At 43.4% G+C, this 25082-nt stretch overlaps 1 long non-coding RNA gene across 1 annotated transcript in view; it reads left to right on the top strand.

Annotated features, from left to right (window-relative positions):
* Positions 1-17970, top strand: part of LOC142430713 (uncharacterized) — a 37192-nt gene extending 19222 nt beyond the window's left edge. Inside the window, exon 3 of the long non-coding RNA XR_012780658.1 lies at positions 17654-17970. This is a non-coding gene — a long non-coding RNA (uncharacterized LOC142430713). The remainder of the gene's footprint in view (positions 1-17653) is intronic.
* Positions 17971-25082: the final 7112 nt, after the last annotated feature.

Raw genomic sequence — 25082 nt, 5'->3', positions numbered from 1 at the left:
ACCCAAACCAAAACCCCCCTCCAAAATAGACAATAACAAATGCTGGAGAGGATGTGGAGAGATTGGAAACCTTGTGCGCTGCTAGTGGGGTTGCAGAACTGTATGGCCACTAACTACCGAAAACAATATGGTGCCTCCTTAAACAAATGCAAATAGAAATACCACATAACCCAGACTCTCTCAGCATATACCCCAAAGATATAAGGAACAAAACATAAACAGATATGTGTACACCCATGTTGATCAGAGCAAACTTCACAATAGCAGAAAGGTGCGTGCATACAATGGAATAGTATACAACCCTGAAAACAATAGCAAAACTGTCAAACACCTCATAACATGAATGAATTTGGAAAGCATTTTGCTCAGCAAAGGTAATCAATCTCATAAAGACAAATACTGCATGAGATCATTTTATAAAATTTTAAAAATCAAGAAAAATGGTGGGGTTCTTTTTCATTTATGGCTTTTTAATTTTGCTTTTCTAAATTGCTTCTAAGCTCACTGAGTCGAATTTCTGTAACATCTTTAATTATGATGAAGTCTTGGCTTTAAAAAAAGAAAAGTTGTTTAGTTAGAACGTCATAATTGGCAATGAACCATTTAACCAAAGTGCCAGCATTCACATTTGTTAATTTTTTTAAAAGAAAAATGGTTTTCACACTAAAAGAAGTGAACTTTGATGCTTAGAAGGAAGCCAGCAAGAGGAGGGGGAAGGATAAAGAAGCAAATAAATAAGAGACACACACAGATACATCACATAGAGAGAGACACACAGATTCACACATATGCAACATGAGATAAGACCTGATTGGTAATGTCGGCTGTAAAGTAATTCACTGCGTATGATAAGCAGTTGATTGACAACAGGAAACCTAGACTTATATCAAGCTAAAGTGAGTCAATGTAGACTATACATTGAAACTACTTTAGATCAGTGGTTCTCAACCCATGGGTAGCGACCCCTTTGGAGATCAAACGACCCTTTCACAGGGGTCACCCAATTCATAACAGTAGCAAAATGACAATGATGAAGTAGCAATGAAAATAATTTTATGGTTGGGGAGGTCACCACCACATGAGGAGCTATATGAATGGGTCGTGCATGAGGAAGGTTGAGAACCACTGCCTTAGATGATAGAGAAAGCCAACTTCAATTAAAGCAGTGTGTTTTTGTAATTTCCCAACATTACAACAGAACTCCACACCACCTGGAAGCTACCAATCAGAAAAAAGAAGACTATTTTTAAGCAGACTGAAATTACCAACTAGCTACAGGAACTAGTCATGCTTGGTTTCCTCCCGGTGAAACCCGTCCCCCTCCTCCCTTCTTCCTTTTCCCTCCTCCCTCTTCCCTCCTCCCTCCTCCCTCCTCCCTCTCTCCTCTCTACCCATTCCAACCGTGGACCTTGCGCTCTCTCTTGCCTGAATACAGCAGTAATGTTTCTGTACTGTGCAGTTGAATACTTAATTATACACTGTTTTGTTCTAGCCTCTAATTGTTTTAGGTATGCTATGTATTGTCTTCCCAACTAGATTGTAGTCCCCGGGGCTAAGCCCATGCACCATGTTTCTGTGTTATTTGTTTTGTTATGCTTAACATAGTAGGCACTCAGTAATTTCTTGTTAATTATTGATAGGGAAACCTAAAAATAGCCTTTAAATATAACCATGACTAGAACTCAAAGCAAAAGGCTTCATGACTGTGTGGGGCGCAAAGACCTATCATGATTTCAAGTTCATTCAGATCCTCGGGTCCCAGTGAACATAAATCTACTTAAGCTGGTTTAGCTCGACAGGCATTTATAACCAGAGACAGGAAGGGTCATGGAACCCAGCGGCAAGCTGGTGATTAAAACCACCTGAGACTGGAAGACTGCATTGTTAGGTTAGGCATCAACCGCGGTCCCTTTTTCTTTCTTTTAACAGTTAGATTGGCACTCCATCTGCATATCGTACAATTCAGAGGTTCAGTTATCTCAAGACGAGTTGTACAAGCTTTATTTACCACGATGGATTTGAGAACATTATCTTCTTCCCTGTGCTCTTTGTGTCCCTTTGCCTAAAAGTTGAAATGGCTTCTCTTTTGTCCAGTTTGCTGACCAAATGTTTCTACCTCCTTATGTAGACACAGGTCAGTCTAACAAGGGATGTTCAAAAACTTCATGGAAAAATAGAATTTTAAAATCATGGAATTTTTCCAGGAATTTTTTTGTTTTGTTTTGAAAGAGAACATTTACCAACTCGTGAGACGAGGACAAGATAACTACAAAGACACGTTATCTGAATGAAGAAGACCATTATCCAAAGTCCTAATGGGGTCCAAGGATTGGTTGAAAGGCAGAGTTCTGAAAAAGACATACGAGGTTAAAGGAAACGCTCACAGAAACATAGTTCAAGTTCTCACACGAACTTTTTGAAGCTCCCTGATATGGGCTAGTCTGGCTATTTCATCATCAGTCTTCCATGATTTTATACGTCTAGAACCCATGGGTGACTAAAGTCTGATATCCAGATTTGTGGCAGAGAAAATATGATTTGCCTGCATTTGGTCCGGTGTTAAGTGCTGTCTTACTCGGCTGTGGCCAGGAGAGCAGGGCTGTGGAAACAACTCTTGGAAAGTCCATCGGGGACAGGCAACTTGATTGATGAAGTTAGTGAAGTTAAAATCTGTAGAAAATGGAAATAAAATGTTTTTATGGGTGACTCCTTAGTTCTTAGCAACCCCCTTCTGAGAGAGGCGAGCCCCCCCCCCATGAAGTGAGCCCCAAGCAGATACAACTTATTAAATGACACTATCCTTCTGACCAATTGAGCAGAGCTGCGTAGTCACTCTTCCTAAGCCAGACCACGCTGACCTTCTCCTGGGAAATTTGAGTTGAGGATGAGAAACTACTTGTCAATTCAGACTGGATGTGATAGTTAAGGTTTGGTATCAACTTGACTGGGTCAGGATTCTCAGTGGTTTGGCTGTTAAAACATCGTATTACCCCACAATGAGATCTAATAAAATGTAATCACTTCTATGATGAGACATGTTATGAGCTACCAATCATTTGAAAGGAATTTCTCTCGGAATACTTCCAGTATTTCCAATCCAGGAGATGCTGTGGAAAAGCGTGCTTGCTTTGTTCTGTATCTTAGATGTGGCTTGACATCCAACCACCTGTTCTGGGGACTTGAGCCAGTGATCTGCCATATTGCCTGCTGATCCTGGGCGTCAGCAGCAACCTGCCATCTGACATGCTAACCTTGAATTCATTTGCCCCTGCAGTCTGAAACCTGCTTATCTTGAGTTACACAACCTCTATAGCTAAGGGAGTCTGGAGAAGGTGCCAGCCTGATCACTGGACTTGACACTTACCTCTACAACTGCGTGAACCACTTTCTTGAGATAAACCTCTCTCTCTCTCTCTCTCTCTCTCTCTCTCTCTCTGCGTGCACTCGTGGGTGATTAGTTTTGCTTCTCTACAGAAGCCAACCTCAGACACTAATCTTTTGAGAGGAAAGATGGTCAACTCAGAATATGTATGGACCACTTTTCCTTGTCCCGTGTCCAGAGGTGAGAGAGCCAGCGTATTGTAAGGGAAATGAAACATCGTTGAAGAAGCAGGGCTGAGAGACGGGAACAAGCGCTGTCTGGGTTCTTAAGCCTACATAGTTGTGATTCCAGAAGTCTAACTACTTTACTCTGAGTTCTGGGGTACATCTCTACATTCTTTTTTCGTTTAAATTAACTTTAGTAGTTCCTGTTGTTTGCAACCAAAATAGTTGTAACTGAGACACCCAGATTAAAAGTAAGAGTCTTTTGTACACTTGCCCATCGAGACAGTCGTGTTGGGATGCCAATATTTTGTTGCCATGAGAAGTTTCTAAATTTATCTTGTAAACGCACACATCTGTGTGGCTATACGGTACATCTGTTGGTGACTCATGAGGATTAGATGGTATGGGAGGCCTCTGTTATCTGAGTTTCAGATGAGTGTTCTACGATTTCTAGAAAGAGAACTGTTTATGAAGAAAAATTGGCTTTGAGATTATTTTGTCTTTAATATATGTCAGTTACTATAACTAACACCTGTTACAATTTTCTTTTTAAAAAATTTTTGGGTTACAATTTTCAAAGCACTTTCAAATTTACTCTCTCATTTGTCCTTCACAATAATCCACTTAAGGAATATTATGACATCACTCCAATTTCATCAATGAAAAAACTTGAGATTCAAGTGATTTATTTAGTGTCAGAAACCTAAGAATACAACACAGATTTAAATACCAGGCTTCTTCACACATTTCTGGCTCGTGTTTGGTCTTTGTCTTCTTGTATAGACTTTTTGCGTGTGCATATATATGTATTGGCTTGTGTGTTGATTTCGCAAACTCATTATTTTATATAAGTAAACAATGTCTATAAAAATACACACACCCTAAGTGTATATTAAAAAAAACAAAAACAGCAACTCAGTGCCATCGAGTCAATGATGACTTATAGTGACCCTACAAAACAGAGTAGAACTTCCCCTGGGAGTTTCCAAGAATTTCTCTACAGGAGTAGAAAGGCGGCCTTGCTCCCTCGGACAGCCGGTAGTTTGAACTGCTGACCTAGCAGTTTGCAACCCAACACGTAACCACTAGTAGCTTTATGGATTATTACAAAGTGAACACACTCTATGACCACAACACATGGATGAAATTAAACACAAGTAACCGAGAACTCCTGTCTTCCTCCTGACCTTCGCTTTTCTTTCACTGCTCCCCAAAGGAAACTATGCTCCTGACTTACAACATCATAGCTTTGTAACGTTATGTGAATGAACTTATATCGTATAGATAATTTTATACTTCACTCCTTTTACTCAGGTGAGATTCATCCACATTGTGTGTGTAACTATAGTTTATTCATTTCTACTCTATTTTATAGATGCACTACCATTTATTAATCCATCTATTATTAATGTCTTTGGATTGTTTCCAATTTGGGGCTGTAGCAAGCTGTGATATTCTAAGTATTCGTGAACATATATGTTAGGCCACCATGTGCATGCTTTATTGGGTAAATATTTGGGGTGAACTTGTTGGACTAAAAGTTTAAATTTAATAGTAACTGCTAATTAGTTTTCCATTCTGGTTTTACTAATTGGCACTCTTGTAACACTGGTACAGGGAAATCCAGGCTGCTCCATGTTTTCGTCAACATTTGATATTTTCTCTCTTTCATTCTAACCGTTCTGAAGGGTGTGTAATGGCACATGCCGCTGTGGCTTTAATTTGCACTTCCTTGATACCTGATATCAAGCACATTTTTATGCATATTGGTCATTTGAATGCCTTCTTTTGTGAAGTGCCTGTTCAATATTTTGCATTTTTTTCTTATTTATTCATAGGAATTATTTATATCCTCTGAATATAAACACTTTGTAATATGTCCTATCAAATATCTTCTCTCTCTCTCTCTCTCTCTCTCTCTCTCTCTCTCTCTCTCTCTGTGTGTGTGTGTGTGTGTGTGTGTGTGTGTGTGGTTTGCACTTTTCAGCCTTGAATTTTTTACACAAAAGGAATTGTAACTTTTTATTTTCTGCATTGTTTGAAAACATAGAGATAAAATAAAAACCTATGATATATTGTAAAAAGCTTTACGGAGCCCTAAAGAGACTGGTGAAACCCAAGACACAGTGATCCTTAAATATTATTCAAACTCGGACCCTAACCCACCCTGGGTGATCACCTTCCGGGCAAACATAGAGACCTGTAAGATGAACACTGATTCCCGTAAGGAATGAACACGTGCCTTAGAATGACCCACCATACAAGACGAAAGGGCAGCATTCCCTAAAAATAAAATTCAGACCACAAGGAGGGGCAGGGCTAAAGGATTGATGGAAATGGAAACCCAGGGAGGAAGGGGGAAGAGTGTGTTCCTCTTGATGACAATCAATGTCAAGAAACCATGCGAAATGAAATAGAAAGAAAAGACTTCAGGAAAAAGAAAAGAAACACCATGTGTAAAATTATTAAGTGGAAAACTGACTTGCTGTGTGAGCTTTCAACAAGTCACAATAAAAAAAGGAAAACATATTGATGTAATATCTGAGCTAAAAGTCAATAAATTAAGATATACAAAGGTCCCCCTCTGCCTAGTTTTATCTGGGGAAGCTGTAAGTAATCCAATGAGTGACTGGTGCTCCCACAGTGAGGTAGTTAGTTTATTGTGCCAACCTGGCCGATAAACGCATGTGGGTTAATTGAAGGGCAAAGAGATAAATGGCTCCATGAGCCTCGCCTTTCTAGTTCTTGGGTCTCTTGTTTTGTGATGGTCAGACCAGGGTGCAGCTGCCTTAGCCAGTTCCCTGTTTCAGCTGGCAAGGCTCACTTCCTGCAAGACACCCCCAAGGAGAAGCTGCATGGACCTACCCCGATGCAGCGCTGGGTGCTGGCGCAGCCGTGTGGAGACCCCTGTCAGTACTGAGATGTTTACACCTTCACTGACTCAGCTTTCCTCCTGCAGTTGGTGTCATAGTGTGTGTTTTGTGAGATGGAGGAGGACTTTGTGTCAGACTTGTGGGTTAATGTTGGAATTGTGGGCTTGGCAGCACTGGGATGGGATATTTTTTTGATGTGCACTTAACCTTTATATAAAACTCTCTCTTATACATGAGTTTCTGTGGATTTGTTTCTCTAAAGCACCCAGACGAACACACTCTTGACAAGATGGATTGACACCGTGGCTGCAACAATGGGCTCAGATGTAGGAACCATTGTGAGGACGACGCAGGAGCAGGTGGTGACCAGAAGACTTTGTTATTCAGGAGTAACTGCATGTCATGTCCGAGTTTCCACCCAGTGAAACGAAGTTTCCCTGAAACTGCAGGTGAAGAGTAGAATTGCTTTCAGACTTACACATTGCTGAGCTCAGCTTGTTCATAAAACAGATCACACACTCTGCAATTAGATGACTAAACTGAGATGCCTTTAAGGTTTCTAAAGAAGCATTAAGAAGTGGTAATGCTTCCAAGTTCTTCAAGTAATCCTGCAGAGGAGTGAATTTGAGTCACAGTGAAATCTAGCCCTCATCAAGATATATGTAAAGTTAAAGTTAGCAGCAGGGAACCCGAAGAAGAATGTTGAGCTGGAGTGCGTAGTGACTGCAACTTCTCGAGCATTCCCGGCCCCCGCAGCATTACAGGTCATCCCAAGTCAGGCTTCAGCAAACCTCTAATGTGGGGAAGAGAATGGTTGGCTCATCACCCAGCCTGCTTCATTTTCTTCTTGAGACCCTGTTTTATTTTATTTTCTTTGTTTAAGCTAAATATGCTTTAGATGTAATGTCAGAAGTTGCCAAGATGATTGGTAGATCTGTTGGTCAGGAGAAAACCAAAAAGGCAAGGTAAATGATGCCTGTGAAATATGCTCACTTCAGATCATTAAGGAAAGGAAACCCGTAGCGTGGGAAGCATCTCACGGTTGATCAAAAGTCTGGGAAAGTCTACCTGTATAACACACCAACAAAAGTCTACCTGTATAGCACACCAACAAAAGTCTGCCTGTACAACACATCAAAAGTCTACCTGTATAACACACCAACAAAAGTCTACCTGTACAACACATCAAAAGTCTACCTGTATAACACACCAACACACCGTGATTACAGAAATCACTCATTTTGGGAACTACAGAGCTTTAATGTAATTCTGGGAACCCAATCGAAAGAGCTATGCGCGCTTATACAATGTTCTAGTCTCGAAGCTGCTGTGTTTCTAATGCAAAGGTGCATTAAGTAATACTTGTTTAAGAAGGAACTGGATTTCCTCAAGATGCGTGGAACAGAGATGCTGTTTTCTATACAGTGTTTCTCTGCAGAGAAGTGGGTCTGAAGAGAGGCAGCTCATCTCAATTTACATCAGCTCATCTCTTGCTTGACCTCACCATCAGTGGGGAAGGTTGGTGGGGCTGAGAGATACAGGGCCTCTGAATGCGTTTGCACAAGACAGAAGTCAGGTAGTCTATCTCCTCTGCTGGTATCTCCTCGTGTGATAACCCCTTGCTTCTTGTTGTATGCTCAAGATGGAATCAATGCATCATTTTATTAAAGCAAAAACAAAAGCTTTCTTTGTGGGCTTTCCCTTCTGTCCCTGGAAGCAAAAGACTTCAAGATTCCTGAGGATGGCTGACCAGGAGATGGAAGAAACCTAGAAGACTGAGTCATCATGTGGAAGGCCATTTACCAAGCACCAATTAGAATGTAACTAAGATAAATTAAATTCGTTATATTCAGCCAGTGAGATGCTCTATTAACACAGCTTTTATACTACCGAGGGCAGCTGTGGCACCCCTGAAATCCCAGCAAACTGACCCACCGAGGCTACCCTACTTGACTTCTGCAAGCCAAGGCAGCTGGATCCAGTAACTAGGATTTGGATACAATTTTTTAAAAAAAATTTTAGTGTGTGTGGTTTTTGTGTCATTCTTTTTTAAACAACTAGCAAAGTTTTGTTTGCTTATTGTTTTTCATTTGAAGTACTCCTCAATAACATCCTGGGCTTGAGCGCCTTCGCCATCGTTCTTAACAACCACACAACCTCAATGTTTCGGGGTTTTCCTCTCTGTCAGTTTTGCAGAGACCTGCCCACGCCTCTAGTTACTTGTTGTCTGTCATCCACCTGAAGGAGGTTGATTTGATGTTCAGCACACGGCGCCTCCAATAACTCGACGTGCCCAGGCTCGCCACCTTTAGATGGAAGCACGCACCTCTTGTAACGCAGTGCTAACGTCCATGACACCTCCAGCAGCAATGTCTTCGTCGGTCATGGCGTGGGTTACGGGTGCAACCGAATCTTGCACAGCGGTACCTGGGAAAGAGCTGGATACAATGTTTTATTCTGTCCCTCGTTCCATCTTGATGACTAAGCATCACCATCACAGGCATGTGTCAGTTGGACGTTGACTAAAGGAGACCAGAGAAGAATCGATGCGTTTGAATGATGCCACTAGCGAAGAATACGACAAGTACCATGGAATGACCAAAGAACAAACAAACCTGTCCTGGAAGGAGTACAGCCGGACACTCATTAGAAGCGGGCATGGCAGGACTTCCTCGTACGTACTTTGAACTTGGCAGGAGAGACCAGACCTGACCTCATGCTTGGCAAGCAGAGGGGCAGCGAAAGAGGGAGACCTTTGACGAGATGGATGGCCACAGTGGCTACCAAAGGACAGTGGTTTTCCTTCTAGTGTACACAGGGTGCCTACGAGCTGGGACTGACCTGAAAGCCCCTACCAACAACAAGCATCACAAATGTGCAGTATTATTGCAAGTCGGTCACAATGATCCAGAGACGTCTATGATTATTTATCTCTGAAATCTAGGAGGAGCTGAGTGCAGTAAGCCCAGCCAGGATCCCTAGAACTTAAGCATGCCGATGCTTTGCTTTTTCCTTCTCTATGAGACCTGAATCAATCTAGAGACCCACAGGGGCCTGCCTTTGTGTGATGCATCAGATTCACATTAAACAAACAAAAAAAAAATCCCAGCATCTGACCCTAGAATTCCTGAAGATAATGCTGATCTTTAAGTTTTCCTAAAGAAGCGTGGTACTTACATAATCTTTTGTCAATTTGAGACTCTTAAGAGTGAAGGGGTGGAGTTTAGCCTGTCAGTCAGGTCACAGCTTGATCACCTCATTTGGAGGCACTAAAGAGATAAATAGCTCGCTGGAGGCTGGACACACACTCACTCCCATTACTGACGATGAGCCTGATGGAGCCAGAGTCCTGTCGCGGGAGGAGCCACGTGGAGACCCACTCCAGCGCTGAGCTGCTTCCACCACCACTGGACCCACAGACTTTCTACCCACTGGGCTGTGATCTTCCTGCATTTGGTATCATTGCATGTGTTGCTTGAGTCTGAAGAGGGATTTCTAGACTGGTACTGGACATATGGGCTAATATCAGACTTATGGACTTAGACTGGACAGGGCAGGGATGCTTTCTTAATGTACAATTGCTCTTTGATATAAAACTCTCTCTTACACACATATGAGTGACTATGAATTTGTTTCTCTAGTCTACCCAGACTAACACAAGAAGCAAGGCAGACATTTTACACAGTGCTTTCCCACATTGTAGGGGTCACGGTACTTGCTTGGGGATAAAATAACAGAAATCAAAACCTATTGCCCTCAAACTGATTCTGACTCACAACAACCCTACAGGCCAGTGTAGAACTGTCCCCAAAGAGGTTCCAAGACTGTAAATCTTCCAGAAGCCAAACGTTACATCTTTCTCCAGTGGAGCAGTGGGTGGGTTTGAGCCACCGACCCTTTGGTTAGCAGATGAACACGTTAAGCATTGTGTCACCAGGCTCCTTGACAGAAATAAATTCTGGTTAAAAACCAATTCTAGCATAAAGGAGAGGAATAAAAAAACACCCTGATTTATTGAAATTAGAATAATATTGGGTAATTAACAACCTTAAAAACAAATGAACAAATAAAACTGCTGGTGACTTTAAAAAAAACAAACCAAAAAACTAGCAGGAACTGTAGGGAGCTCCACCGAGGACTCCACCGAGACCACCATATAGGCTCAGTGTTCTAATGACACCACTTCCACTACCGGAAGCCCTCGTGGTCCCTGCATCTTTGCATCCCTCTCTAAAGACTCAGAACCGGGGAAGGGAGCATCTAAATGCAGTTCAGCCTTGTCACCAGCTCATCTTTAGATTCCTGATGATGAAGACACGGACTATTTGTCAGTTTCTGTAATGATATTACAGATGTTGGGGACCCCTTTGCATACACCCATAGGCTCATTCACAACCACAGTCTCCCATGCACGATAACAGACACATATTTACCATAAATGTTGGTCTCAATGCCCATCAATTTCCACTAAAGACAGCTGCTGAAAACCTCTCTTCATCTTTCTTGGACACCACTAGATAAATAGCTTGCTGGAGGCGAGACACACACTCACTCCCTGCGAGATACTACTGACAATGAGCCTGATGGAGCTACGCTGATGGAGCCAGCTTATTATTTCCATCGCAACTCCCTGCACACCCCCTTTCTCTTACTAAAAACCCCTGGCCTCAAAATAGTCTTATGAATAGACATTTTTAAAGAAATCAAACTAGAAAGGCTCTGGTTTCAAAGATGCCGGATCGGTAGAAGTGTAAGTTGCACCAAAAAGAAAAAACAAAGCCACATAATGCCTTGGCTACTGCTATGAGCCAGGAAGCCTGCCTGCCACTCCATCTCATTGCCTCCTCGTCTCAGGTCTTAGGGACACAGCCCTCTGGTCTGACCCATGGGCTCCGTGCCTCATCCTCTGGTGCCTGTGGTCTCTGCCTCCATTGCTTTAGGCAGGGATCTGAATCATGCTCCACTGGTGGCTCTTCTCTCTTGATGGTCCTCAATCTCTCTGCTTCTTACACGCTCTCTTACATACAGAGGAATGACGACCCCAACTAACGAATCCCCTCCAGTAGGGGTTCACACACCCTATTTGCATGTTGCTATGCACCACAGAAAGAAATGCTACCTGGTCCGGCACCAGCCTCACAATTGTTCTTATGCTTGAGCCCATTGTTGCAGCCGCTGTGGCAGTCCATCTCCTGGAGGGGGTGAGAGCTGTGTACTTTCCCATCAATTAGAAGCTATATACAAGTGTAGGGGTGGAGTTTAGCCTGTCCTTGTGAGCATGGCCCTCTCATAAGGAGGATCCTGGGAACCTCCCGGTCTCTCTCTTTCTTCACCTTCCTGCTGGTGAGCCACCCTGAGACCGGCCAGGCCCCATGATGCTTCCACAATCATTGGATCCACAAGACACTGCATCCACTGGTTTGTGATCTTCCTGCATTTGGCATCATTGCATGTGACTGCACGAGTCTAAAGAGGGATTTATGGGTTTGGGTTGGACTGGGCTGGGATGTTTTCCTGATATATAACTACTTCTTGATATAAAGCTCACTCTCACACATATATGAGTGTCACTGGATGTGTTTCTCTTGTCAGCCCAGTCTGCCACAAAGGGCCTTCCACTTTTTCTTTGCACTTCCACTTGGCCAAGCATTATATCCTTCTACAGGGACTGGTCTCTCCTGACAGTATTTAAGATGAAGTCTTGACAGCCTTGCCTCTAAGAAGCACTCTGGCCATTCTTCTTTCAAGTCAGATTTGTTCTTTTTGCAGTCCAGGGTACTTTCAATTTTCTTCTCTAGCCCCACAATTCAAATGCAAATTCTTCTCCAGTCTTCCTTATTCAATGTCCATCTATCACATGCAGATGAGGTCATGTAAAATACGATGACTTGGGTCAAGTGCACCTCAGTCCTCAAAGTAACATCCTTGCTTTTCAATACTCTAAAGAGGTCTTGTGCAGCAGATTTACCCAATGCAATTTATCTTTTTCATTTCTTGACTGCCACTTTCATGAGCACTGATTGTGGATTCAAGCAAGACAAAACCCATGACAACTTCAACCTCTTCTCTATTTATCATGATGTTACCTATTCATTCAGCTGTGAGGATTTGGGTCTTCTTTGCATTGAGTCATAATCCATGTTGAAGGCTGCAATCCTTGATCTTCATCAGCAAGCGCTTCAATTCCTCCTCACTTTTAACAAGCAATGTTATCTCGTCTGCTTAGTGCAGGTTGTTAATAAGTTTTCATCCATTCCTGATGTCTCTTTCTTCTCTGATATGATCCAGCTTCTCTGATGATTTGCTCAGCGTACAGACTGAACAAGTGGGGTGAGAGGACACAACCCTGATGCACAGTTTCCGATTTTAAACCGTGCAGTCTTCCCATGTTGTTTACATAACTGACCCTAATTGCAGGGTCCCCACCATACCTGCATAGCCCGAGTCACTCATTTGGTGGAAGCTACAGAGACATGGGCTGAAGAGCCATATTCAGAAATTTCACTTCACCATACCCCCTTACTAAGTCTTAAACAAGACGACGGCAAGACAGAGACAAATGAACCCAATAAGGAAGATTGTCAGCATGAGACCATAATGGTGTCCAGAGGATACCTGGCCACAAGGCTAATTTTTATTAGAACCTGGAAAATAAAGGAAACATCACAAAATCGTGATTGCTGGTGGATCGATTCATCACTGTCACAAATGAGACTACAGAAGCCAAAATGAAACCAGAATTAGAATGTATACACTGTTGCAGATTAGAAAAGTTTACAAGAATTGGGCCTTCTAACCATCTAACTCATGACCATGAAATCCCGGTATCCCAATTTTCATAAAGGGCAAACCTAGGCAAACTCTCGAGGGTCAGACTGGCCCTCCTTGGGATGACCAGGAGAATTGTAATCTACTTTCAAACACACTCTACCTGAGGGTAAAGACTTTTAAGGTCTATGTTCAGAATAAGCTCAATGGAGGCTGATTTGTGACAAGACTCATAATGAATGGAGATGGGACTCCCACTGAGAACTGTAGCCTTCCAAGCACCAAGTGCTAAAAATTCAAGTTCTAGTACAGGGTATAGACCTTTAATTCATTTTCTAATATCTTGTTCTTCAATACCAATGGCTAGCTAATATCACCAGATTTTACTTTATATTCAGAAGCTATCTTGTTAGAAACTGTTTTTTATATCTTCTTAGCTGAATTTTTAAATTAATACAGCATCCTTTTCTGCCCTTAGTTTTTTTATTCTTGAATTCTCTTCTATCTCATAGTAATATTGCCATTCTGGGTTTTTTGGTATTGCCTTATTTATCTTGGTCTGTTCCATTATGTTTAAATTTTCATGTCATTTGATTTAAATGTATTGATTTAACTTATTAGTTGATTTTATTTATTTACCTCATCTGAGAGTTTATCTTTTAATAGGGTGGTAGAACTCATTCACAATTGTAACAACTTTTGTTAGATTTGAACATGTTCCATTTTTGTTATATTTGAACATGTTCCTGCCATCTTATTTTATATTTTCTCTTAATGATTTGTCTATTTCTACCTTTCATTGAATTGATCAAATTTCCTTGTTTCCCCTTTTCTGGAGGAATAGAAATTGATATTCTATTTCTATTGCTAGTCTGACATTTGTAATAAAAAATTTGTTTAAAAGCCTCCCAGTGGTAGACAATTCTGACCCATGTTGGCCCAATAGGATAGGCAGAACTGCCCCTGGGAGGTTTTGAGGCTGTAATTTTATAGGAGTAGAAAGCCTCATCTTTCTCCCAAGGAGCAACTGGTGGTTTTGAACTGCTGACCTGGCAGTTAGCATCCCCAAATGTAACCACTATGCCATCAAGGCTAAATTTTTAACAATTATATTTAAATAAGTTTTTTTCACCACAAAGAAAATTAAATCAATGTCTAGAATCACTCTAACCAGACCAGACCTTTAAGCATGATTTTGTGTTTATTTCCTGCCCCTCCCATTTTGTTAAAATCATCTAGAATTTTCATTTCAGATTGTTATGAGACTTGATTTTACATTGTACTTCTACTTGTTTTATAGTAATTTTATGAATTCTCAACATGTTAATTTAACAATAACTTGTATTTTTTGTTTGCTTCTGTTTCTTTTTTATTCTTTTAAAACCGTGTTATGGACATGTTTCTTGTATCTCAAGTAATGTAATTTGTATTTTTTGTTGTTTTCCTTTTTCTGGAGTGTATTCTCAATATATATACACATATATATGTATGAAAAAGTGAGCCAGTGATTAAACTCTGCTGCACTTTTACGTATCCCTGATTGTGTGACGTGGACTACACTGCTACAAGGAGCCCTGGGCAGGCAGGAAAGCGCTCCCCGACTCCAGCTTCCCCTCGGCCCTCTGATGGTGACCTCAGCCCTGTCACCTCTGCTTCTATGGCCCAGGCGCCTTCCCTCATCTGAGTTTCCTCTTTCCACAGGGAATGATTTGATAACATTGACTGGAAACAATTCAAGGTTAACTACTTCCTATGGGATGTTAGCACTTCACCAGATGGAATAATCTCAAACCGGAGGGCTGCAAGCAGAGTTTCAGATGTCAGCACACAGGATTTGAAAAGAGAAACTGCAATCATTTGCTGCAACCTCTTGTAGAAGTAGACAAGCACCTGTTCTATTAAAGCAGACCCTTCATTAACAACTTCTCTGGAAGACTCAAAAACTTAAAACTTGCTGCCACCGAGTCAATGCAGAGGCCCTAAAGGTCAAGGTAGAACTGCCCCTGTTAAGCGTGTGGCTCGTTGTGGGAGTAGAGAGCCCTGTCCCTCTGAGCTGTTGGTGGTTTGGGACTGCTGACCAGCTTAAAACCAACTCAACAGTCCAACTTAGAACTACTACACCCCCGGGCTCCATACTTCAGACCATCTACATGTAATCTTGCCAAGAAGTAGGGAGTATGCACGATAACCTACTGTGTCTTTGATTTAAAATAAAAGTAAGATTTCACGTCTACAAATTATAACATGTTTTTTTGTAAAATATCCAAACACTGAAATACCTATTCCAGCGGGTGGACTTTTCCTGCCTTCCCATCTTCAAGACAGTCAATCCCTGTAGGTTCCTTCCCCACTATCAACACTAATTCCTGTGCAAAAGAGACACAACCTCTAAAGTGTTATCAACGATTCAGCTATGTCCATGTCTGTGGGAAACAGAAGGATTTCTCCCAAGTTGTCTCCCCCAAAGATATGCCAAACTTAGCTGCTTGCGAATGACTGTACACTTGGAGGTCATCAGAAGTAGGTCAGGGTTATGCTCCCTAAGGGTTATCAACCATCTAGACCAAGAAGACACCACTGTTTATACCACAGCAAATAGGGCCCATTCCCTCCTGATAAGGATAGTAGTTGTCTGTTTCCTTGTAGGAGACACCAAAGAGGTCAAACCCGTCCAAGAATGACCAAGGTTAGGCTGCCATCATGAATCTAGGGTCCGCCCATCTTATCACATGTATACCCCTAGACCTTCCCATTCCTATGGGCACACCCCTAGCTCATCCCCTTCCTGTCAGGCTTATACCTATCATACATCCCCTTCCTACAATGTGAATGCCTATTGTACTCCCCCTTCCAGTGACGTGTGGTTACCTGTAATCATGTCCCCCTAAGGAGAGATAACCCTTGATTAGCAATAAAGTGGGGGCTCTCCTGCTTTCACTTCCAAGGCTCTCTCCTGCTCTCGTGGCCGGGCTCCCCCCACGAGGACCACCAAGCGGGGCTGAGGTGAGCATGCTACCATGAACTGTGTCTGACTCCATTATTCCAATCTCTCCTCTACCTCTCATGCGCTCTATGACTTTACTATAATCTTTACTTATTATCGCTGTGCAATTGAGCCTACCGGACCTGTGATGATTTGTGGGGGACCCTCCCCTCCCCACACACGTCTACCCACCTAGGTAGAGTTCCTCTTTAAGTATCATCGAAGCTGATGGGCATTTCGTTTGTCCTTACGTTTCTTTTTTTCAATACAAACAGCACCGTCATAAACATTTAACAATGTTTCCCGCGTTCCATGGCATTTTTAAAAAGTCCCAATTTTTGGAAAGAATGCACGACAAGCTAGTGTGTACGGTTTTCGGCTGCCATGTGGCTATTTCGCCAGGATATGAGTTTTGTCAATGGTGTCCCGCTTTACCAATGTTAAAATCTGGTCACCTTAGGGAGGCAGCACAAGGTTCCCAGCCTCTCCAATCTTGTCCTGTTTTCAAGAAAGAGTTCAGATTTGGAACAAAACTCAGACCCGGGTCAGAGAAAAGACCGGAGTCAGGAGTGAGTTTATTGAAGGGGATACTTTGACTTCTATAGAAGTCCAAAGGACCTTACCCCACCCTCCAAAAATCATTGCCATTGGCTTGATGCTGACTCACAGGGAGTTCAAGAGTGTAATTCTGTGAGAGTAGAAAGCCCTGTCTTGAGACGCCAGTGCTGACCTTACAGATTACAGCCCCACTCGAAATCACCACCCTATCAGGGCTCCCTGGCGGGTCTGAAAGGCCTGGTAGACCATAGGGTTGAATCTTTTAGTCAACTAATGGAGGACCTCCCACCATTGGCTATCTTCCTGGTGGGTCTTCTACTATTGGCTGGTTCTCTGTAGTGTACCTCCTCTTTTCAGGTAGATGTGTCCCTACACCACACGCTGTGCCCTGGTCTCCAGATGCAAAACCAGTCCTTGTGGGGGTCGTGTGAACTTCCTGCCCTTCTCCACCCAGCCCTTTCACTCTCTCTTGGCTCTTCCACTGATAAGGAAACGTGTCTTCTCTGCCCTTTACCTTCCTTTGTGCTGGAGAGGTATGGGAGGGGGACACTGTCCCCACCTCTCTTTTGGGTTACAACTTGTGCCAGATTCCTGCCATCTGCTCTCCTCACCCCTTTGTCCACTTCTGTCTGGCTAACAAGAGCTTAGGGATATAATATACATAATTTAATATATGCTCAAATGAATGACCTGCATTAGAATCACGAGACCTTGCTGAAAAATGAGTTTTAGTGATGTACAGAACATGGGGCTGTTTACCGGAAGAAAGATCAGCAGTTCAAAGGTGCCAGCCTTCCACTCCTTAGAAAGGTCAGGTTCTCTGGTCCCATAAAGACTGACAACTTTGGAAACTCCAAGGGGGAAGTTCTACTCTAACCTATAGGGCTGTGATTTTGAATGTTGTTTTTTTTTTATCCCCATCTAGACCAACGGAACCAAGATTTCTGAGAAGGGGAATCCACATGTATGTAATCAACATTCTCCAGGTGACTTGTGTACCAAAGTCAGGAATCATTCCAGGTTTCTGACCACCTCTTGAAGAATAAAGAGAAGTAAATGAAATGCAGATGTCTGGGCTCTCAATATATTGGGTCAGGACCTTGGGCCCAGGAACTGGCATTTCAAACAAATTCCCAGCCGACGGAGCCCTGGTGGCACTAAAGTGGGCCATTCAAACCCACCAGCGGCTCCAGGGAGAGAGAGAAGGCGTTCCACTCCTGAAAAATTTTAGTTTTCATCTGAGAAACCCTCCACAAACAAAAACTGAAGTCGCCGCCATTGAGTTGATGCCCTCTCGTGGGGATCCTTATAGGGAAGGGTGAAACTGCCCTGTGGGCTTGCAAGATTGCTCTATAGGAGTAGAAAGCTGTGAGGAGCCGCTGGTGGTTTCAAGCTGCTAAATTTGCAGTTGGCAGCCAAACTCTTAACCACTACACCACCAGGGCTCCTCATCAGGCCACTGTGAATTGGAATTGACTAGCGGCAGTCGGAAGCCCTAATGAGTTGGGCCTAAACCACAAGGTCAGCAGTTCAAACAACTGGTGCTCTACACGAGAAAAACAAGGCTTTCTGCTCCAGTAAAGCGTTACCAGCTCAGAAACCCACAGGGGCACTTCTGCCCTGTCCTCTCGGGTCGTTATGAGCTAATATTGACTTGGTGCCAGTGAGAGATGGCAGTGGTTAAGTCCACTGCAGTTAGGAACCCACGGCTTAGGACAGAGGATACGTACCTGAGTGAGAACTGATGGAGTGATGGCTAAGAGGACCTTGCGCACTGGTTGCCTGGGTTTCGGGATGTGTGGGAAGGGCCCACAGGCATTTTAAATGGTTGCCGCCTTGAACAAGCAGATTTCACATAGAAATCCCGATTTCCTGCAGCGTTTGAAACAAGGCCCTGTCTGGAGAGCCTGGGCTTCATGAGCCCGCTGAGTGACACACGTTAAAGATCTCAAAGAAAATGAAGGGACACTTTCACCGACAGAGTTTATTTGATTTGTAACAGCGTTAGGTTTCCGGGCTGGTTTTCCCCGTCCTTGCTTCTCAACGCTGAGAGGATTCACGTGGCAGGAGCACTTTTGATAAATCCAAGGCACTTTTATATGGGAAAGGGAAGTTTGGAGTAATGCAGGCTCAGCTAGGACTCGTTATCCCTGGGAAACGTGCAAGGCCACATGGGGGGGGGGGGGCACGCAACCGAAAATGGCTGCTTTCAAGGAGCGTGAAAACCCACGTGGGAAATGGCTTGTCTGCACACGGGAGAGCTCTCACCCTCTGACCTGAAATAAGAGCCTGCCATCGGTTTTGGCTTTTTGTCCCCATCGACCCCAACTGAGGCATGGCGGGGCTGAAGGTAGTGGTCGTTCTTAGTGGCTGGGTTCAGGAACCATTTAGGGTTTGACCCAGTTTTATCATAGACTGACTGTGCAGAAGCCAGTTCATGTCTACTGCTGGATCTGGGTCCTGAATCTGGTTCACCCACCTCCTGCTAAATTGCCTGCTGATTCCAGGAGCCAACAGCGGATTCATTTGGCCAACCTCAGATTCATCCCGCAGTGGTACAGCCACTTTACTGCTTTACTTTACTGCTTCCTGTTCAGCAGCTACACAAGTCCGGAGAAGCCTCCAACTCAGTCACATGTTCAAAGTGTGTAAGTAGTAAGTAGGTAGCTGTTTCCAACCATCAGTTTTTTAGCAGGTAGGTGCTTAACTAGTGTGCTGTAAGGGCTCATCCTAAGTACTGAAGGGTAAAATGTTTTATCTATAACTATGTTAGAGTCTAAATAGTTGAAATGATTTAAATAGTAAAATTAAAGACGGACAGACAGGTAGGGAGAGAAAGAGTGAACCACAGATTGAAAAAAAGCCCATCAATAGTGAGTGAATAGATCTAGGGGAAAGATGTGTGAGAGTTCATTGTATTATTTTTCAAATTTTTGTAGAATTGGAGTTTTTTTTAAGCAAAAAACAGGTTAACATTAAAAAAAACCTCAGCAACACGTTTGAATGATGTCTGGGGCGCTTGTCAAATTCATGCAGAAGGTATGGGTGATAACTTATCTTGGGACGGGTCTGTTGGCAACCAGCATGCTACAAAGTTGTAAGTCTCTCACAAAACTCATGTAGCTTTTCGTAGGTGTAGTATCATTTGATAAAATGCTCCAAAGCGGAGAAAGGGGAAGAAATTCAGCCACCAAAGGTCATACAGCTCACCAGTGGCAGAGCCGGGATATAAACTCTTGTGCTTTCCTCCCCCATGGAGAGCAAAAGAGCCGCAGGCTTGACCTGCTCTGAAATCAAATAACCTACTTTCAAAGATTGCAGAGGACCAACCTTGAAAATAATTTCTAAATAATTCTAATAGTGCTAAAGGTTGTCACAGAATAAAAGAATGCTTTTTGGAATACCATTCTATTGAGCCAAGGTTGAGAATGCTTAGGATTTATAATGGAATTTGAGGAATTTAATAAACCAGTTACTTAAAAACAAGAGAACAAGAGGCTCTTTGATATAGATTTAATAAGAGTTTAGTAGCAGTTAGGAACAACTCACTTCCTAATTAGTCTAATTAATATGTTGAATTTGTAGGGGGGAGGGAAGCAATTAATTGCTTAAGTGGAGAAATAGTCTGGAAATTAATATGATTTTATATAATCACTAAGTCTTTCCATAAGAGACCTTTGCTTTTCTTTCCCAAGCCTTTAAGAATTTGGTTCTCAGATCTCTCCTCGTTGTTCCTTGTTTTCCACTCCCAACTTCTCCGCTTTCTGTAGCCAATACTGGTGATAGATGCTGTCAGGGATTAAAGGATGTCCCCTCAAATAGGTATCAACTTGACTAGGCCATGATTCCCAGTGTTGTGTGATTGCCGTTCATTTTGTGATCTGGTGTAATTACCTTCCATTTTGTGATGTGGTGTGGATCTTTACCTCGGTATGTTCAAAAGGCAACATTGGTTTTAGGGATCTCTGAGTCACTGCCTTACAGGAGGGTGTGATCCAAGTCCCACCCTTACATAAGTCACATCCTTACTCAAGTTACATCAGTGCTTGAGTCACACCGCTAATCCTAGGAAGAAAAAGAAGGGGGCAAGAGGGAGAGGGCTCTCACAACTCCCAAGAAAGATGAGCCGGTCGTAAAGTATGCCCTTTGGCATTAGGGTGTCTGTGCTGAGAACCTCCTCAGCCCAGGGGTAAACTGATGCCAAGACATATGGAGATCTCCCAGGAATGTCAGGTCCGTAGATGTGGAAAGGCGAAAAGACCCTTCCCCTGGAGGCAGCACCCTGAATTCGGACTTCTAGCCTTCTAAATTGCGGTACAATAAATTTCTGTTCGTTGATACCAGCCACTCGGGTATCTCTTTTACAGCAGCACTGGGTAAAAAGACACATGCTATCAGATTGGCTTCAGCTCACGGGGACTTATGTACAACAGAACAAATCATTGCTTGGTCCTGTGCACAACCTTTGCTGTGTTTGAAATGGTTGAAGCAACCACTGTGTCAATCTCATTGAAGGTCTCGCTCTGGTTTTGTCGATCCTCTATTTGAGCAAGTATGATATTCTTTTAAAATAAACAACAACAAAAACCCCAAGTTCGAATCGTTTGATGTCCCTGTCCAGAACCATTCAGTGGTTCCATACTGTCTACAGAGTAAGGCACAAATTCCTCAGGGCCCAGGGTGGCTAACTGCCTTAGCTTTGACCACAAGGTTGGCTGCTAAGAGCCTACCCAGAGATTCCTCAGGAAAAGAGCCTAGTGGTTCATTTCCCCAAAATCCACCACTAAAAACCCTATGGAGGAGAGGTCTACTCTAAACCACATGGGGCGTCCGGGAGTCCAAATCAGCTTGATGACAATTGTTTATTGGGCTCCTAAGGACATGGTAGTCCTGTTTCCAACTGCTACACTCTACATGCCTCCTTCTAGCTTTTGTGCCCTCTGAACTTTCGCTTATGATATTTTCTTATATGCATTCCACAAGCGTTACTTGAGCACTTCTTAAGCACCACGTACTGTGCTAGCCACTTGGATAAAAAGGGAGACACGGCACCGTCCGTCAGGAAGCTAAGCATGGTCGTCAGTTATTCACGGTCTATCTCGTAGTCCTTCCCACTTCTCTCAATATCAGAGTCTTTATTTTTCAAAGGTATGAGTAACCTTTCCACGAGGTTCAGGTTAGACTGACTTACCCTTACTCCCACCTCCTCCACCACCAAAGGAATGCGCCCACACATAACCCAGGACTAAACAATCAGTGTCGCCACCTGTCTGGTTACAGTGATGGGTTCCAGATGGGCAGGTGACCCCAAACAGAATGCCAACCTTGAAATTTTTTGCTAGACACTAAGGTTATCCAGCTGTTGGAATATGTTTTGGACATTTGGTGACGTTTGGTGGAGATTTCCCTGCCGCATAAGAGAAAGCCTGTTTGAAAGATGGACAGATTGTCTTGATGTAATTTTCTCAGCCTCTTCATCCAGTCATCCCTGAAGCAAATCTCAAATTGACCCCCAGATGTAATGGACTGAATTAGGACGCTGAGGGGTGTTGTTGGTTATGTAGTGGGTTATTCACTGCTGGGTCAGCAGTTCGAGCACGCAAGATGCTCTGTGGGGAAAGAGGAGGCTTTCTATTTCTCTGAAGATTTACAGCTTTGGAAACCCTGGTGAGCAGCGATGAGTTGAAATCGACTCGATGGCAGTGGGTTGAGTGGGTTATGGACTGAACCATGTCCTCCTACATAGGTTCTAAGCCTACCCTCTCTGTCTGTGGTCATGGTGCCCGGGTGGTGTGGTGGGCTAGGAGGGGCTGCTAACTACCCACTGCTCCGTGGGGGAAAGACAAGGCTTTCTACTTGAGTGAAGACTTACAGTCTCAGAAACCCACAGAGGCAGTTCTGTTCTGTTCTTCTGGGTCATTATGAGCAGGAATTGACTCACAGGCATGGAGTCTTGGTTACACTATGGCTATACTCCCAGTTGGAAATGGGGTATCTTTGCTATGTTAATGGGATTGTAATAGTACATGATGTGTTTTAAGTCATTCTCTTTTGAGATCTAAAAGAGCAGATTAAGCAAGCAACCAGCATGAATGAATGGTAAAATACGTGCGCATGACCACTAAGAAGCTTTCCCTGGAGTGGGCAGAGAGAAAGGCAGCCTTCCCCTAAGGTGAGTGCCTTGAACTTGGACTTCTAGCCTCCTAAACTGAGGAAACAAACTTGCTTTAAATCCACCCTCTTGTAGTATTTGTGCAATTAGCAGCACTGGGTAGCGAAGGCCCCTGGGGTCTGACTTGGCCCTGTGGTCTCAATGAATGCCACCATAATCCATCTAGCTGGCAAACTCGAGACCAAGAAGTTATCCTAACTATGCCTCTCTCCTTTAGCTCTTCCTCCGCTTCATTACCAAGCCTTGTCAGAATCCCTCAGCAATACACTTCCTGCAACACTTGCTGGATCCGCCAATCCACAATGCCACCATGGAGTGATGTGGATTTCCTTTACGTGGCCTTCTGCCTTGATTTTTTGGAAAACACAGCCTGAGAGGGTTTCTACCTAAACTCTGAGGCTTAGTTATCTTTGCCCTAGTTCCTATCCCAGAAGGCTTGTTACTCTTGTTCAGACTGATCGACACTTCCTGTGTAAACTGTAAACAACCTAGTTGTGATTATTTTCATCTCACCCTGGGATTGGTATGTACATTTCAGGAATTGATCAATATACTATACAAATTAATTTACTACAAACCAGAATTCCAGGCCTACTGCCATCGGGTGGATTCTGACTCATAGCAACCATACATAATGTTTCTGAGACTATACATCGTTAAGGGACCAGATACCTTCATCTTTGTCCTGTGGAGTGGCCGATGGGTTTGATCTGCCAATCTTCAGGTTAGCAGCCCAATACCTAAACTCACAGCACCACCAGGGCAAATGAAATTAGTGTAGCCTTGTACTCAAAGATAGGTAACATCATGATACATTGAAAAAAAGTTTGAAATTGTCAAGAGTTTCATCTTGCTTGGCTCCACAACCAATGTTCATGAAAGCAGCGGTCCAGGGAGCAAACAGTGCACTGCATTGGGTCAGTCTGCTGCACAAGACCTCTAAAGTGCTGCAAAGCAAGGATGGTACTTTTAGGAATGAGGTGCTCTGGCCCAAGCCAGGATATTTTCAATCATTTCCTAGCATGTGAAACTTGGACAATGAAGAATCCATGAATTTGAATTATGATCCTTGCCAAGAGGATTGAAAGTATCATGGGCTTCCCAGAGGACAAACAAATCTGTTTTGGAAGAACGTGCACCCAGAATGCTCCTTAGGGGCAAAGATGGAGAGAGTTTGACTCGTGTACTGTGGACATGTTATCAGGAGAGACCAGTTTCTGGAAAAGAACATGTGAATTATGCTTGATAACGTAGAGGGGCGGCAGAAAAGAGCAAGACCCTCAACAAGCAGGGTTGGTGCAGAGGCTGCAACAACGGGCTCAAACGTAGGATCAGCGGGAGGATGGTGCAGGACTGGTGAGGTGCGTCCTTCTGTGTACATAAGGTTGTTATCAGGTGGAATGGACTTGATGGATTCTAAAAGCAAGTACTCAAATGATAGATCCTGCTGTGCCAAAGAGGATTAGATGGTTGGTGGCCTTGGTGAGAGGTTCAGACCTTGACATTGATGAGAGGATGAGGACATTTTTTTTTAATGGAATTTTAAAAGAATAGATATTTTTCTCCATGAACTTTCCGGAGCCCCTCCATGTGTGCACCCCACCACACAAAGGCTTTTCAGACAGGAAGCAGCCCAAACAAGAAGGAAGCAGAAAAATAAACGCAAGAGATGCAAGAAAAGAAGCAGAGAGCGAGAGAGTCGGGGTGAGGAACCTACTAAATTAGCTTGTAACTGTGTAAGACTGAAGACATCAACTAGCCTGGTAAGGCCTCTGAAGCAGAGCCGATGGCATCAGATCTGGAAGGGGCCTGGGGCCGAGTTGATGGTGACCACAGACCCTCACTGCTGGGAATGCAGCTTGTGGAGCTGAACGAAACAGCTGCACTGGCTATAAACTGATACCAGTGGACGGAGGCAATATGGCGAGCTGCTGATAGCAGGCTCGGCAGGCAATAGAGTAGGCTGTTGGCTCAAGTCTAAAGAATGAGAGGTTGCGGAAACAGAGGCGGGGTCTACTCTAGACCCAGCAAGAAGGAAGCCTTCCTACAGAGTCTGTTTAAATAGGAGGAGACCACACCTCTGAGGTGTGCTCAGTACTGTATTTCAATTGGATCAGTACTGTGACCTGATCAAGGGGGTAACACTCCACCTAATCTTCCCACAAACGCTTGGCTGCTCCCA

The sequence above is a fragment of the Tenrec ecaudatus genome, chromosome 17 (assembly GCF_050624435.1).
Source record: "Tenrec ecaudatus isolate mTenEca1 chromosome 17, mTenEca1.hap1, whole genome shotgun sequence".
Lineage (NCBI taxonomy): Eukaryota > Metazoa > Chordata > Mammalia > Afrosoricida > Tenrecidae > Tenrec > Tenrec ecaudatus.
Note: the sequence above shows the minus strand (reverse complement) of the source record. Positions and strands in the feature narration are given on the sequence as shown.